The sequence below is a fragment of the Euphorbia lathyris genome, chromosome 8 (assembly GCF_963576675.1).
Source record: "Euphorbia lathyris chromosome 8, ddEupLath1.1, whole genome shotgun sequence".
NCBI classification, from domain to species: domain Eukaryota; kingdom Viridiplantae; phylum Streptophyta; class Magnoliopsida; order Malpighiales; family Euphorbiaceae; genus Euphorbia; species Euphorbia lathyris.
Window position 1 is genome coordinate 75,399,386 of NC_088917.1, and position 16,853 is coordinate 75,416,238.

Below are 16,853 nucleotides of genomic sequence, written 5' to 3' on the forward strand. Positions count from 1 at the left end.
GGCCACGTTTGCGAAACTGTTTACGTTACAACAGGGTCGTTCGAAACAGAAATGTTCTTCGTCTTCGTTTCGTCATAATCTCGTTTTATCCCAGCCTATTTAAAGAATGTGAATAACGGCTACTGTTTAATATAGTCTCTTGAATCGAGATATAACTATCCTTAATGCCAAACCAATTCGTACTAATACGTGCTTACGTCCTAACGTATTTCCTGAACATGTGCCTTCTTCGGGGCACGGAAAGGGACCAGGCGGGTCGCACAAGTTCATTCATACGAGATGACTAAGTCGTTTTTAGTTCGAATCATTTCGACGTTTTGGGGTAGTTTGTATATCGGTTTAAGGGTATATATTAACGTATCGTTTCATTTTCTTTACATATTTTAGGATTAGACACGTATCATGGCAATTTGAAAACACGAACTGATTCATTCAGCACATCAAAAATGGTAACGGGTAATCCTATGGCAACTTCTAAGGCTACTATATGCTGACACGGCTGATCTCGGGACCTCAAAGGACCGCACAAATTCGCCCCTAACGAATGGATGGGGACCCTTTGGCGCCTTACTGTAAGGGGGAACTTACACTAGCCTCTTTCGAGCGACGAATGGACTCTCGCTAGAGGTTTCACGAAAATTACCCAAAAGGTTTGCAATAATGCTTATGAATGCATACGAAAAGAAATAATACGATCCGTCCCCGTTAAGGGCTTAATACACGCCTTCCGGAATCAAATTTCTCGCTTCCCCAGCAGAGTCGCCACTTGTTAGACGAGGTGCCGCGGCCTAATCTCCCGAGCGGACCGGGGGGTGGACACCTCATGGCGACGTAAGCGGTGATTGGCGCCGAAAGCAACCAATTGTGGAATCAAGCTGCTCGGTAGGACCGGAGCTCGGAGTATGGAAGAGTCGCCACCCACGAATGGGAAAATGAACACCGATCCCTTGCGGGAGACCGCTGAGGGTTCGGGAAACTTAGGTACGAGCCGAGAAGGCTAGCTCCTTTCCGGAGAAAGGCTACTAGGCACCCCGACATCGCCCGATTATGAACCACCGGCCTCCTACTCAGCGTGTTAGGCGATAATGGACTAATCGCATATTTCTTTAAGTTTAAAATTCATTTGAAACCTTTTCTTTCTCGTTTTGAAAACCGTTTTGAGCATATATTATTGAAAGCCATTTTGGTAAAGAATCACCCATTTACATCAGTTCAAAATACATAGGAGAGAAAGGGGGAGAAGAAAGAATTGATTTGTTTACAATGTGATTTATGCTTCGTATTACACACTAACTCTAAACTAAACTCACTTCCCAAAAAATGAGTTTATTTACATGGTTCGTACCTTGATCGCCGTTGGAACGATTTAGGTACATTTTCAAAAGCCCTGTTAATGACGTTCACTCGAATCGTCGTTGGAACAACTCGAGCGTTTGAAAACATTGAGCAAACCATTTTAATCTAAAAACGTGGTTAATCATACAAGTCAATTTATTTTGTACAAAAATCCTTTAGTTAGGAAAACGATTCAAAAACTCTATTAATTACAATTTAAGAAACGACTTTTAATTACAAGGTTTGCTTAACCCGTCGTTGGAACGGATTAAGATTTTAAAACGTGATGATTTTAGGAAATGGTTTAAGAATGTCAAGAAGGCGTTATTAACACTTTAGGAATATCTAGAAAACCTCTTTAACTTAAATGAACAAATCGAAATCTCTTTTTGTGGATTATTTTCCCCTTTTTCACTCAATTAACTCTTTATTCAAACATAATAGACCAATTGAACCAAAACTCACCCAATTAAACCAATTCAAAATGTCAAAGGAATAAGAAAAGGATATATACATATATACATATACATTTTTAGCTAAAAATAATGGTATATCTATAGGTTTAAGGCAAGTAAATAAAATATAATATAATACTTTATTAAGTACATCTATAATAATAAAAGTAAGAAATATCGAATATAATACATTTTCATCCTAGTTAAAACTATGTAAAAATAATGGAAAACCATAAAAAAGGGTTTGGTATAATAAATATATAGAAAACACCCTCCCCTAAATAATAGCTAAACCAATATTTTGATAACCCAAAAAGAATATATATATACATATGTACAAATAGTGGATCAAAACAAATCAAACTTTATATATGGAATAAATAACTACATAATAAATAATGAATAGTCATATGATCCCAAAAATAATTTTTATAATCATATTACCTAATTATGTACTTATATAGGTAAGAATCAAATACCAAAAAGTTGAGAAAATGGGTTAAAAGATGAATTTTCGGTTTCCTGCAGATTACACGGAAAATCCGTCGCTAATCTGCTGTTAGTGACAGAAAAGACAGAATATCAACAGCAGTCCCTATACTTTCCAGATTTGTTCAAAGGCTTAAAATTAGATCTATTCTATCATTTTGGAACTCCAAACTACCAAAAAACGGATCATAGTCTACAACGGAGATTCCTAAAACGACGTTTTTTTTTTTGTTTTAAAAAGTTATTTGGAAATATTTTTAAAACTTATAATTACAACGTTTTTAATACCCGAACTACCTTTCAATCGGATCACGGTTCGTATTGGGATATCAAAGCGAGGTTTTTTATTTCAAAACAAAACCGAATCTTTATTTAACACGGGATAAGAAAATAAATAAATACGGAAAATTAAATAAAACGTGATAAATAAATAAATAACTAAATAAATAAAATTATAACATGAAAATAAATAAATAAAGGAAATGAATTAAATAAAATAAAACGAGTCTAGTCCTCGGATAATACCTTAAGTTCGGTATTGACAGTTGAAGTCGGTTGATTCCACAAATCGTGCTTTTCCGGTGTTTTTTTGTATTTTTGGTAAAATATTCAACTTTTGAAAATTTAGATTTTTTTGGGAAAAAAAATATTTTCTCCAAAAAATTGACTTTCTCTCTCTAAAAATGTCTAGAGTGAGAAAGCTCCAAAATTCCTCCCTCACAAAATGCATGGGGATCCGTGCCTTAAATAGACACGGGTCCCGGAAACTTTTGGGCGTCGTCCAAAAGGGGTTGGGCGAACGCCCAAGCTAGTTGGGCGGACGCCCAACCTATGTTGGGCGAACGCCCAACAGGGTTGGGCGAACGCCCAACTATCGTTGGGCGTACGCCCAACTTCAGTTGGGCGCGCGCCCAACCAGCGTTGGGCGCTCGCCCAACGTCGTTGGGCGTTCGCCCAACGGCTGTCGGGCGTGCGCGCCCATCGGCCGTCGGGTGTGCGTCCGCGCTATCGGGCACGCGCGTCCAACGGCCGTAGAGCGCACGCCGCCGGACACGCGCTTCCTGTGGACGCTGAGCGCACGCCCCACGCTGCCGGACTTGCGTCCGACTGTCGTCGGACCCACGTCGGCTGCCGCTAGGCGCTCGCACCACGTCGCTATGCACTCGCGAGCCGTCCACTTGACGACCGCAGTTTCCACTGACCTTTCTTTTCCTTCTTTTTCTTGTTATACATTTTTATTCTTTCTTTTTCAAAATCTTTCCGGAACCAACCGCTTCGACCATTTTGTTATAGGTTTTCGTCACAGGTCCTCCGACTCGGTGTCTACAGTTGCATTCGGAAACCTGCTCTGAGCCATAATATTAGCATAGACTTTGTCCAAACGAACAAAAGTACTATTACGCTTCTAAGTAAATTTATGGCCAGCAGCCCTAAGATCAGTAAGACTACACAAATCCATATCCTTCTTATGATTAAGGCACCTATTAATATAGTGGTTCCCTCCCCCTCTTTGATCACTCATGATCGTGATATCATTAAAATCTCCGGCAACAAACCAGGCCTCCACCATACTAGTACTTAAAGACAACAAAACCTCCCAAAGACGTTTCCGATTAGCTAGAATAGGATCAGCATACACAATAGTTAAAAAGAGGGGTTTATTCCCAGGATAAGTAACTTTACAATGAATAAATTGTTTATCCATCTTAATGATATCAATTTGAACCAGATTAGGCTTCCAAAAAAGCCAAATGCCACCAGCACGGCCAATCGCTTCCTACCTGACACACTTCCAACTTTTAAAAACTTTAACCACATCATCAGCTTTAGCTCCACTGATCTTGGTTTCCAATAAAGCAAAACAAGACGGGTTGAACTGTTTAATCAAATCCTTAACATGGATACTGGTTGCCTTGCTAGCCGCTCCTCTAACATTCCAAACGAACAAATCCATCAAGAGAGGACAACAAACACAGGCCCAGCCAAACTAAACCAGATATTTGTTTGGGGCTCCTTTGAGCCTGGAAGAGGTACCTGCAGCCCCCCTTTTCTCCATGAAACCGAAAGAAGGTTGGCTAGTTTTAAGACTACCCTTAAGCTTCTTCATATTCATCTTATTAACCCCCATGGTTTTCACATTTTTAGCCTCAATACCGAGTTTAGAAAAACTAACCTCTTTATTCAACTCTGCATCTTGAGGTATTTGAACCAGAGGATCAACCTGGGAGACCTCTTTGGATTCGAAGAGAGGGTTGACAATATCCACTTTGTTATCAGCAGGGTCAGCAGGTTCTAAATCCAGCATTTCCAACTCTGCTTGATCATCAGAAGGTGCAGGGTCTTGCTCTTCATCCACGGGCAGAACCCCAAATCTGGAACTAGAACATACCTCCGACGGGTTGCTGGGAGTCCCACCTTTCTTTGAACAAGTTAACTCCTTACTTCCATAATCACTCTGGATTAGGATTTGATCATTAATGATATCAGGAGGGAGATTATTGGCCACCGGAGCGCGAGCCCTTTTTCGCCCAGAATGCTTTGCAACCATCCAGGGTCCGAAATTCCTCCCACCCCCTCGGATACCCTCATCCTCTGCTATGACAACCTCAACAACATCCTCCTTGGCCTTCCTCTTCTTAGGACAACCCTCAAAAGTGTGTCCAAATATCCCACATTCATAGCAGATGTTATGGATCCCTTCATACTCAATAAAATAAATTGTATGTTGCAAGTAAAATTTAGACAGAAGGTGTTTAGCTAGGTCAATTTCAATACAAACCCGAGCAAATTTGCCTCTTTCAGCTCCAATAGTAGTTTTATCAACATGATGGACTTTCCCAACAAATCCAGCAATTTTCTTTAGGAATGTTTCATTGTAATACTCAATTGGGAGACCCGAAAATCTCACCCAAATCAGAACCTTATTAACCGAACAATCCCTAGGGTTAAAGTTAGGTACCCAAGGCCTTATGGCCAGAACATAATTAGATATAATATATGGACCCCCGTTTATAACCGCCTCAAAATCCTCAGGCTGTGTAAACTTAATCACATAATAATCATTTTCTAAATCCGTGATACTAACTTTCCCTTTCTTTGCCCACTGCGCACGGATTCTTTGAGCAAAATAATTAAAACCAATTTTTTCCCTAGGATAGTCACTATTAGACACCACTTCCATTTAGATCGCAACGGCCGTTTATCGGCCGAGGTTAAACGAATTACTAGACACATCGGATCGTCTTGATCCGCAGTCTCCTCATATGAGTCCGACAGGCACTCCTCTAAGTCATCCTTACCAACTCCTCCGTGTAGGGATGGAGCCTCATCCACAATACCCATGACCGTATCCTTCCAGGATAATTTCATCAAACCTAGGCCCAAAGAGGAAACAATTGCCTCTGAACTATTCCCCATGGCAATCTCCTGAACATTAACCAAATTCCCCAACTCCTTCACCCCCAATCCTGGGTCACTCACTGACTCCCCACCGGACGGGCTAACTGCCCCGGCTTTGCCCCCATCTCCTTACCCCGCTCCATCCGATCCGCTCCCTACCCTGGATCTACCCGACACCCCAAACCCGCTCGCACCACCCGCCTCCCTCGCCGGCACCCTCATCTCATCCACAAAATCCCTACCTCCCGTCACCCTCCGCCGATCGGAAACAACTGATGCCGCCAGAAGCTGGCCGTCGACCGACCGCATACTACCCCCCTCCTGGTCCGTCGCTCCCCCAACACCAAACCTAGCGCCGCGCGCCCTTCCAACCTCCATCCCCGCTCTCGCCGACGCCACCAGCGCCGGCCCACCACCCGACCGCGAGCGGTCTCTCTCCCTCGGCCTCTCCCTCTTCTTCATCAGATCCGAAAACGAAAACGCAAGGAAAAACACAGGGTTCACGCTGAGAGTCGTAGAGAGAGAAAGTCGCATTAATGAAATTAATATTTGTTAAATAATATTTATGAAATTAATAATAAGTATTAAATTAATTATATTATTGGGTAAAAATTTATTAATTGTATGTTAATTGAGTAAATATGGTGTGTTTTATGACAAGTGGGGTCTACCAAAAATTGAAGTAACAAGGTGTTATAGTGGTATGTAATTATAGAGTGTTATTTTTGATGATGTGGAGGGAGAAAGTAACAAATTAGTTACTTAGGATTAGAGATGCTCTAAGGCGCGTGCAAAACATCTTTCGCATATAGCTTACTTTTTTTTTTCAACCGAGTGATTAATTGATTACATTTACATAAGTTTAAAGGGTTAACTGGACATTTTATATAAATTGACGAGCCTATCAGAATACTTTCAAATTTTAGAGGATCAATTAAATTTTTTAAACAAATTCAAAGAGGAAATGATGCATTAAGTTGTTTTTTTTTTTTGGTAGGAAAGGAAAGAAAAAACAAACAAACAAAAGAACTCAACCCGGGATCAGCCTAGGAAAACTGACCCCCACCACATCCTCCAAGATCAAAGAATAAATGAAGACCGGTGGAGAAGAGAAGGTAGAAAGACCCAACAAACCAGAGTGCTCTTCCATCGCAAGACGGTCCGCGACGCGGTTCTGCTCCCTATAAATATGAGTAAACTTAATAGACTCAAAGGAGGACCCAATCCTTTTAATGCCTTTAATAATATTCAAGCTATTCTGGCAAACAGACTTGCCCTCAGAAATAATTTTAACCGCTTCTTGGTTATCTGACTCAACCAGAAGCTTCTTCACCCCTAGATCCTTAGCCAGCTTCAGGACAGAGAGAATCCCTCAAAGCTCTATAGAAAAGGAAGAACCAATACCCAAATTCTGAGAGAAGCCAGAAACCCACCTGCCTCCATCGTCTCTAAGGACCCCTCCTGCGGCAATTCTCCCATCTTTCAGACAATATCCATCAGTGTTGAGCTTAACCACACCTTCACTCGGCCTACACCAGCCTAAAAGATTGACCTCCTTCCTCTGAACCACCCTAGCTAAGGGGTCATCACCAAAACTCTCAACCAAGGTACTAATCTTCTTAGAAAAGAAATCAAGGACATTTGGCATAGAAACCACTCCTCCTCCAAATAACTCCTCGTTCCGCCACCTCCAAATCTGATGGCACACCACCACAAAAAGAAAAACACATTGATTCCCAGGCAGAAGAATCCCATTAATACCATCAACAAACCAATCATTTTCAGAATGGGCTAAAAAGGAAGGAAGCACATCCCTAGGGAGAATTCTTCTCCAAACCTCTAAACTTTTCACACAATCCCTGAGAGCATGGCACAACGTCTCCTCAAACCCTCTGCATCTGCCACAGACTCCAGAATCCACCAGATGCCTCCTTTTTCTATCCGAGTTAGTAAGCAACCTATTCCTAGCCCCAAGCCACAGGTAGCTCCTAATGCGGTATGGTACTTTTAAGCCCCAAATCGTCTTCCACACCCTTAGGGAGGAAGAATCCAAACCCTGATAGAACGCCTGAAAAGAAGATTTACACAAATAGGCCCCATTGTTTGTCAGCGCCCAACAGTAACTATCCTTATCCTCAATTTGATTACTAATGTGAACATCTCTAATAGAAAGGAGCGATTCCAGACTGAGGTAAGAATCAAATTTATCCCAAATCAAACTGATGGACCTGCCATTACCCACATTCCACCCAATCCCAAAACAAAATTCAGCAAACACTGCACTAATGCCTTTCCAAAGAAAGGAACAATTAACCACTCTCTCCTTAGGCCCCCCAACACCTTATCCTTCTGGTACTTCCCGCATAAGAGCTGGACCCATAGAGCTGTAGGACACTGCCACATTCTCCATAGGAGTTTCATTAATAAGACTTTATTATTATCTTTAGCTTTCCTAATTCCCAGACCTCTTGAATCTTTAGGCTGACAAACCTCACTCCAAGGCACAAGATGGATCTTTCTTCCCTCCTCAGCTTCCCCCCCCCCCCCCCCCCACAGGAACCTACGGTTAATTTTATCAAGATCTTTAAGCACAGGATCCGGAAGATGACAAGCCTGCATAATGTGATTGGGAGTCGCACAATTAACAGATTGAATTAACGTAAGGCGGCCAGCGATAGAGAGAGTCTTGGCTTTCCACGTGGCACACTTCATATTAGCTTTATACAAAGTATCTTTAAAAGACACTTTAGACACTCTCTCACTGTGGAGGGGAATACCCAGATACTTCCCGAGAGAGCCAGTTAGAGGAATACCCGACAGATCACTTAACTTTTTATAGACTCTTTGGTTCATATTTTTAGAGCACATCATCCTAGACTTCTGGACATTAAGCTTCTGCCCAGAGGCCAAACAGAAACAATCAAGAATATCCATAATAATACTCAACTGCTCCTCATTACCTTCCAGAAAGATTAGGACATCATCTGCAAAGAATAAGTGAGTAACCTGGGGACAGAAACTATTGATAGCCACTGGGTGGAAATTCCCATTATTAATAGCATCTTGAATCAGATGAGACAACCTCTCCATTGCAATAACGAAAAGGAATGGGCTCATTGGGTCACCTTGACGGATTCCCCGGCCCGGAGAGAATTCCTCCGACATATCCCCATTAATCATCACTTGAAAAACGGGAGAAGAGATACAAACCTTAATTAACCTTCTCCAACTGTTAGGGATCCTTGCTCTTTCCAGACTCTCCATCAGGAAACTCCAATTGATGCGATCATAGACTTTCTCCAAATCCAACTTAAGAGCCACAATGCCTTTCTTCCCCTTCCTGATCTTCATAGTGTGGACCATCTCTTGGGCAATCACCACATTATCCATCATTTGTCTACCAGGCACAAAACTTCCCTGATTCTGACAGATGATCTCAGGAAGAATGCAACGAATTCTATTAGCCACAATCTTTGTAACAGTCTTATAAAAAACATTACAAAGACTGATAGGTCTCATATGCAAAAAGGAAAAAGGCTTCTCAATTTTAGGAATCAGAACCAGAAGGGTTCTATTCACCAGCTCAATATCATGAGAGCCATTAAAAACACCTATGATAAAAAATTATAGATACCTTCCTTCACAACCTCCCAGTGCTTATGGTAGAAACCAGCAGACAGGCCATCTATCCCAGGAGCTTTAGTAGCCCCAATACTAAAAATGGCTTGGTCTATTTCCTTCAGGGAGATAGGGTGGAAGGCATCCTGAATGCTATCCTCTCCAATTATAGGAAAGGTAGCAACAGAGTGAGCCCTCTCCAGATGAACAGGCTCCTCTTTAAACAGATCCTTATAGAACTCTAGGGCCAATCTCCGAATCTCCTCATCTTCATACACCCAATCACCATTAGAGTCTTTAATGACATCAATTCTATTCCTCTGCCTTCTAATAATGGTAGAAAGATGGAAATACCTAGTATTACGATCCCCATCTCTTATCCAGGACTTCCTAGACTTTTGAAACCAAAGAAGCTCCTCCTGCCTGAGCACAGCTTCCAGCTCCTTCTGAAGGGTTCCGAGGAGGCCATCCAAACTGTGATCAAACCTCACCTCCAACCTACACTAAATGCACTCCATCCTATTCAATAACTTATTCTTCCTTCTAATAATGTGCCCAAAGACATTTCTATTCCACCCCAGCACATTATTCCTGAATCCTTCAGCAGCTTGAAGGACATTCGAGTGAGGTTTCCAATTATCATGAACGAAATCCTTAAACTTAGGATGAGACTCCCAAGCCAACTGATAACAGAACGGTCTCTCACCCCTAGGACGATTGCCTCTCAATAGCCTAAATAAAATAGGACAGTGATCTGAATGACGGAACGGGAGATTTAACATAGAACTTTCAGGGAAAGAAGTCTGAGCTAAAACATTAGCGTAAACTTTATCCAAACGAACAAAGGTACTGTTGCGCTTCCAAGTGAACTTATGACCAGAGGCTCTAAGATCAGAAAGCCCACATAAATCCATACTATTCTTATGGTGAAGGCAGCGATTAACATAATGATGTGAACCCCCTCTCTGATCACTCATAAAAGAAATATCATTAAAGTCACCCGCTACAAACCAGGGCTCAGATATGTTGACACTCATAGAGTAAAGAACCTCCCAAAGCTGTTTCTGATTGGCTAAAATAGGGTCAGCATACACCAGGGTAATTAAAAAAGGATTATTACCGGAGACACTCACTTTACAGTGAATAAACTGCTTATCCATGCTAATAATATCGAAATGAACCCGATCTGGCTTCCAGAAAAGCCAAATCCCACCAGCCCGGCCAGTAGCCTCCGATCTAACACAGTTCCAGTTCCTAAACTTTTTAACCACCTCATCTGCTTTATATCCACTAATCTTAGTTTCCGTTAAAGCAAAACAAGAAGGGTTAAAATGTTTAATAAGATCATTAACATGGATACGGGTAGCCTTGCTAGCCACACCCCTAACATTCCAACACAACAAATCCATAGAAAGGAGGAAAACTGACCGCACCAACACACCTAAGCCAGGTAATTATTATGGGCTCCTGAGAGCCTCGCCGAGGTACCCGCAGGCCCCCTCTTCTCTGGTAAAGCCAAAGTATTCTGGATACTTTTTTGTTTACCCTTTAGCTTTTTCAAACTAGTTTTATTAACTCCCATCGACTTCCCAATCCCAGGATCACCACAAAGAATAGGAATACTAACCTCATTTATCTTCTTCATCCTTCGTGCAGCCAGGGCCAGGGTCCCCCCTGGGCTTCATCCTTGGAAACAAAGAGGGGATTAACAGATTCAACCACCTTCTTAGATGGTTCAACAGACTCCAAACCTGGCATGCTTTGATCAATATGCTCATCCCCATGGTTAGAATCTTGAACTTCCTCAATCGACATGGCCCCAAATCTAGATCCTGACGAGAAAGCTGAAGCGGCTCCAGACTCCTCCCTTGCTTTGGGGATAGGCTTCTCCTTGACACTAGGAAAAGCAATAGGCTTAGATAGGGAAGACTTCAAATTAATGCTAATATCAGGGGGATGATTCTGCACAACTGAAGGTTGTGTTCTACGTCTAGCAGTCCTTTTTGCCACCATCCAGGGTCCAAAATTCCCTCCATTCCCCTGGCTCACTTCAGTTCTCCCCACACCATCCTCAACAATCTCTTTTACAACCTTCTCCCTTTTAGGGCACCCCTCCTAAGAATGACCATACATGCCACAATCATAACAAATGTTATGTAAACCTTCATACTCAATAAAAAAACACATTGTTTTGAACACAGAATTTTGACAACAAAGGTTTTGCAAGATCAACATCAACACAAACCCTTACAAACTTGCCCCTAATGGCACCAATTGTAGTTTTGTCCACGTGGTGGACCTTCCCAACCAGACCTCCTATTTTGCTGAGAAACTTTTCACTATAATACTCAATGGGAAGGCCCGGGAACCTAACCCAAGTCAAAATCCTGTTAACAGAACAATCATGAGGATTAAAATTAGGAACCCAAGGCCGTAAGGCCAAAACATGGTTGGAAATAATATACGGGCCCCCCTTGATCACAACATTATAATCCTCAACCCGGGTAAATTTAATGACATAGTAGTCATTTTCCAGGTTAGTAATACTGACTTTCCCTTTCCTTGCCCACTGAGCTTGGATCCTTTGGGCAAAATAGTTAAAGCTAATTCTCTTCCCAAGCACTGTAACTATTAACGACACCTTCCATTTTTCTCTGAGCTCCCGCTTCTCAGCTGAGGAGAGTCTAATCACAGGACAAAGAGGGTCGTCTTGGACACCCTCCTCTTCATCAGAATCAGAGTACATATCATCAGACTCCCCCACCATCACCACTTGCTCCATACAAGGCTCCTCCTCGACCACCCCCATAACCGTATCTTTCCAAGAACTTTTCCCTATTTCGTTTATACTAATCCTAGACCTGGGGGAAACCCCGTTCCCCTGGTTCAGAGCACCACACTCAACACCAAAAGTACCCGCTATATTAATATGGACCTGACCCGAGGCAACCTGCCCCCCTGCCGCCGCCCCAGCCTGCCCGGCACTACCCGGGGACCTACTTCTAGCGCCTGACCCAGCGCCGGCACCCGAAAACCACCGCCCAGCATTACTGTCGGCGCTTCCAGTGCACTTCCCGGCGCTGCCTGCGCCTTGCCCAGCACCATCGGCGCTCCACCCGGTGCCAGGCACAACCCGCCCAGCCTCGCCCCTGCGAACGGAGGCGCCTTGCCCTCTGCGTCTGAAACAGGCGTCGATCCAGCCGCCCTGTCCGCCCAGACCTCCCGCGCACTCTCCCCCAGCCGCAGCGCCACATCCAGTGCCGCCTCCCTTGCCTCCCACACGTCCCCCCTCCCATCGCCCCAAGTCCCCCCAGCCGCGCCGCCCGTCTCCCCACCCAGCTCCATCTCCTTCGAGCGCCCCCCACCCTCCTTCCCCTCCTCGCCCTTCACGCTCCTTCCTTCCAGGCCACCCATCCCGTCCCCGCCGATCCACCCAAGCCCTAGCCGCCGCCACTCCCTCACCGCCACCAGCCGCCCCCCTCTCCCTAGATCTGTCCCTCACCCTTTTCATCATAAAACCCTAGCAGAGAGAAAATAAGTTGTTGTTTTTCTAAAATATTCTTTAACTGGAAAAATTGCACAAAATTATCATGTTTTGAGACATTTTCTAATTCAACACTATATTCATCTTTTTCATATAAAATAAAAAATATTAATTAATATAATCTTTTTCACATAAAACTCATTTTAACCCACCAATTCCTAATTTGAATTTCTAAGGTATTGTTTGTTTTAAATTAACTAATGGTCATTGATTCTCACACAAAGCACATCTCATATGAATTTTTTTGTTTGTGAGTGTGATAAATTGTAAGTTGGTTCTGCTTATTGAGAGTATTATAATTTGATTCTGCTTATATATTAGTATAAAAATCATATAAATATATTATAATTTGATTCTGCTTATATATTAGTATAAAAAATCATATAAATAAGACAAACAAAACGTTAAGTAGTTTATAGTTAAACAATTTTTGAATTAATTTACGTTTGTAATTTAATATAGTTTTTACTTGTTAATTAACTAGTTCTAACTCTTATTTTATTTTATTTTTGTGTTTTTTTTAAGTTCTGATTATATTGATGCAGTGTAATCTATCTTATAATGTGTGATGGGGTTTTTAAGTTCTGATTTGGCTAGCTACCTTGTTGGTAGAATTTAATTTGTTGATTGTTGCTATATACTTCACCAATATTTTGCTCTGATTTTGAAAAAAGAAATCAGACCTTGCAAGTCTCCTTTTGTTATGACATTTTTTCATTAAAGAATGGTTATGTGATTTAATTAAGCTCTTCATTGTTTTTCCTATTATATATGGGGACGAAGGGAGCAGTCACAGTTGTCCAAGAAGTTATGGACCCTTCTAGAGTCTCATACCTTCCTCCATTTCGGTGGAAAGGAAATGATATCCATACAGAATTTGTGAAGATTGTGTTGGCAAATAGTGGGTGGAACGATGTGCAGCCTCGACTCATTTTTGATCTACTGAAGACTAGGGAAGACGCTCGTAATTTAACTTTAGGAAAGGTGAAAGATCATTTGCGATTGTGTCGTAACAACATAACTTACCAACCCTTTCTAAATTAATTACTATACTCACAATAATAAAATATTTTTATCTTGAAATTAAATCGTATTTCCTTCAATTGTTGTTATTTATTAGTTGTTCTTATTTCCTTCAATTGTTGTTTTTATCTTGAAATTAAATCTTATTCATGGAGTATATTTATGAATTATATTTTAATTCTCTGTGCAATGACTTTTCTTCTCGAGTTATAATTTAATTTTCCATAAATAAACTAAAACAACTTTGTAAGAAAATTATCTGCTGCAAAGTACTTTTCAAAACTAAAACAAAAATACTTTGTTGATAAGATTATAAAATCGAAGTCTATGAACTGTTTCATATTTCTTTGGAGTTGGCATAAGTAATTTGAATCTGTTATATTTTCAAATTAGATGATGAAACATATTGATATCTATATAAAAGTTAAAAAAAATATATTAACATTTTGTCACATTAGTAAATATTTGGATGTATATAAAATTTAAAAGAATTACAATTTGAGTGAATAATAAATAATTAGTCATCATCTTTAAAAAAAAAATTAGTCATCATAAATATTTAGCGATAAATTAATACGGCTATTTAATAGAAATAGTTGAATGAAATATATTTCATAAAACTTTGCCACAAACATATTGAAGAAAAAAACCAAAAATTATGAAAATTGATGGAAGGTAATTCTAATTATAAATATATAACTCTTCCGTCTTCTTCTAATTCACCCTTTATAATCCATTGCTTTGTAAGGGTAGTCGACAATACTTTCCTTTATCTCTAATTGTTATTTCTTCATTCTTTTACATTCATTTTCTTAATTTGACATCTCATGTGTTCTAAATTTTTAAGGTAATTTACATCTACGACCATTGAAATTTGCACTTACTTTCGTTATGCTCCCTGAAATTCAAAATCGTACATTATGGCTAATAAAAAAATTACTTTACTAACATAATGACCCATTATAGAATTGATCAAGTTATAATGAATAATGAAGACCTCAAAATGGAAAAGTTAGAAGAATTAAAGTTGTCTAAAATCACATTTCCTATGAAACCATTACTTTTTATTTCTTAAGTCGTTATTTTTAGAGATTTCTCTCTCTCTAAACAACCAATTTTTCTCTCTTAAACAAACAACACCTAAATAACCTTTACAAAAAGCTGCCTAAAACCACATTTCCTATGGAACAATCATTTTTTATTTCTTAATTCGCTACTTTTAGATATTTCTCTCTCTAAACAACCAATTTCTCTCCATTAAATAAACAACAACTAAATAACCTTAAACATAAGAACTTCAACAATTAAATTTGCTTAATATGTCATTTCGATCAAATCTACAGTAGAGAGTTACATGCTATCAAATCAATCATCTTGGTTAATATAGTAAAAGGGTTCACTATGTTAGTAGAGTATATAGTTCATGGGTCATAATGTTCGATTTGAAGTTTTGAGCATAGTGAAAAGTAAATGTAAAGTTCATCTGCGGGAGAATTCCCAATCGGTATATTACTCATTTGGCTGAGAAATAGAGGACCGTTCAACCAATTGCAGTAGCCACTGGAGAGATTTAATGTGCTTCGAGGACTGATAGATACAGGGCTTGGATTTTGATGCTACAGAGTGAGTCTGATGCCGAGGCTAGACGCCGAAAGACCAAATATATACTCCATAGTTGATAGCCTTTTTGAAACTGTCGATAGTTATAGATAAAAGAGATAACAATGTTTTATGTTTATGCATCTTGTTGGAAAATTATCAATCTACTTAAAATGCGAGACATCAAATGATAGGGAGTTTAAAAATGCATAGAACATCTAGTTCTGAAAAATTCTGCAAACATAACTCATTATGTAGTTGAGACAAATTTTAATATAAGAGGTTTGTTAAATATATCGAACAACAAAACTCATGTTATCAGTCAACCCATTTTCGGGTTTTCAAACTGAAAAATTTCACATAGAAAAGCCTATTGGAACTAGACATAGTAGAACTTCAGACGGTCTTGATTGATCGGATCTGTAAATTCATTCCCGTCCATATCCATAATCTTAATTGCTCCTTTGGACAAAACGCTTTTGAAAACGTAAGGAACCTCCCATCTAGGCTTAAACGTTCCACGAACATTCGTGTGGGTTCGCTTAAGCTGCTTAAGGACCAGATCTCCCGGTTTGAGAAGAACCTGTAGGTGTTTCACTCTCTTGTTGTAAGCTCTAGCCATGCGTTGCTGGTACATTTGAAGTCTATCTAAGGCCTGAAGGCGCTTCTTGTCAATCATCATGAGCTGCTCATATCTAAAACGAACCCATTCTATCTCAGAAAGTTCGGTTTCCATCAATACACAAAGTGATTTGATCTCCAATTCGACTGGAAGAACAACATCCATACCATAAACTAAGGCATACTGCCACCAAGAGACTCCACCTCTAAAGGACCACAGACATCAGAGTGTATCAACTCCAACTTTCCTTCCTTCTTTGTAGACTTCTTAGAAAAAGAAGCTCTATGTTGCTTTCCTGCTAAACAATAATTACCAGGGTTAAAAGAAATATATTTATCAATAGGAATAAGAGATTTACCTGCCAAAAGCTTTAACCCTTTATCTATCATGTGTCCCAATCTTCTATGCCACAAATTTGGAGAGTTCTTTTCTTCAACTGTATTTAGCTCACCAGAACATACATTCAAGTATGTTTTATACAAAGAGCAACACAACTCGCCACAAGCAACTGTCAATGAACCCTTGGACAATCTCCATTTGCCATCTCCAAAGGTATGTCTGAATCCTTATTGATCAAGAACATTTGCAGACAACAAGTTAAGGCGTAAATCGGGAATATGGCGCACATTCTTCAATATAAGCATGCACCCAACACTTGTCTTTACCCGAATATCACCCATGCCAACAATGCTTGCTGAACTCTGATTTTCCATCTTGACACTACCAAAATCTCTTGTTTTGTAGTTCAAGAAGTATTCCCTTCTAGGAA